Genomic DNA, 1,812 nt, shown 5'->3' with positions numbered 1-1,812 from the left:
GCTCTTCCGCACGTTCGCGCTGCTTCCCGACTTGCGCTCGCGCTCGCACTCGCTCGCTCGTCTTTCGCTCCTTCGCGCTCCTCCACCTTCTCTCCGATCCTCCCGCCCTCTCCGCGAGCGCGATCGGTGAGAGCGAGCGAGCGAGAGAGAGAGAGAGAGAGATATGTAGCGAGAGAGTGTTGCAACGCGCGCGCGTGTGGTGCGTAAGGGCGCTACTACAGCTCCATTAGAATGATGCACGCATGCACGTGCACGTACGTACATACACGCATACGTCGGTCTCTTGCAGCTTTACCGAGCGTGCGATGTGCGTGTATTAAATATATGTATATGCGACTGTCAAAGCCCGCTGGTGTGCGCGAACATATTTCTTCTCCTTCCCTGTAATTCGGCGTCTGTCTTTCTCATGCTGGCAAGCTCATCGCCACATGATGGCTTTCCATGGCTCTTGAGATATATTTTTTTTCTTTTTTTCTTCTTCTCTTCCTTCCTTCGTCCTTCCAAACTAACACTCACGGTCCCGACCGCCGACCGACCCACCGACCGACCGACCGACCGACCGACCGACCCGTCCGTCCGTCGTCCGTCCACGGCACACACCAGTCTCGTCACCACCACCACCACCGCACGCGCTCTCGCCTAGCTCGCTCGCTCGCTCGGTCTCTAAGCCGACACACGACACACAAAAAGTGAAAAATTTTACCATTGATTTCAATGCTAATATTTTTCACTTTTCACGTTTCCGCCCTAGGGAAAAAGTTACATGATCGGTACCCTGGTGACATTTAATTGAACACATTGGATCTATTAGCCAGTTGAACACGAGACTCTCCGATTGATAATTCGCGCTGGTTACCCTAGGCATCGATCGATATCAATGGTTGTGTCCAATCTCGCCGTATCCAATGAACATCTCCCGTTGCGATAGTCGCAACATCGTTCGAGATGGCACATTAAGCCCGTTCTACATTGATCGCATGTCGCCAGTCGCAAGCAAATCGACCAATCACAGTCGATTATTCCGTCGAATATTCGACTGTGATTGGTCGATTTGCTTGCGACTGGCGACATGCGATCAATGTAGAACGGGCTTAATGTGCCATCTCGAACGATGTTGCGACCATCGCAACGGGAGATGTTCATTGGATACGGCGAGATTGGACACAACCATTGATATCGATCGATGCCTAGGGTAACCAGCGCGAATTACCAATCGGAGAATCTCGTGTTCAACTGGCCAATAGATCCAATGTGTTCAATTAAATGTCACCAGGGTACCAATCATGTAACTTTTTCCCTAGGGCGGAAAAGTGAAAAATATTAGCATTGAAAACAATGGTAAAATTTTTCACCTTTTTGCCCTAGGGGAAAAGTTACATGATTGATACCCTGGGAGCCTATTACGGTTTTTGAAACGAAGTGAAAATGGGTGCGTTCAGGAGACACAACTGTTGAGTGGCAATCGAACGTGATTGGTTCTTACTTCTAGAACCAACAAATTAACGTCGAGTGTTGACAAGACGATGCTCAACGGTTGTGTCTCCTGAACGCGCCCATTTACAAAAATGGGGAAATTCCCTAGAGTATCTACACTTTCATTTGTCGAAATATAGTAAATCTGTTCGTTTTTGTAATTTTCACCTCGTTTCAAGAACCGTAATAAGCTTTCAGGGGATCGATTGTGTATCTTTGAAATAAATAGCGTTTTTGAATGTAGCAGGTTTAATCGCTCTCAGAGCGATTAATGACGTCATTGCATCGTCTCTGCCAATAAAAGACTTGAATTTATAGTAAAATATAGTGATTAATTGA

The sequence above is a fragment of the Formica exsecta genome, unplaced genomic scaffold, assembly GCF_003651465.1.
Source record: "Formica exsecta isolate Colony F162 unplaced genomic scaffold, ASM365146v1 scaffold27, whole genome shotgun sequence".
In the NCBI taxonomy this organism is placed as follows: domain Eukaryota; kingdom Metazoa; phylum Arthropoda; class Insecta; order Hymenoptera; family Formicidae; genus Formica; species Formica exsecta.
Note: the sequence above shows the minus strand (reverse complement) of the source record.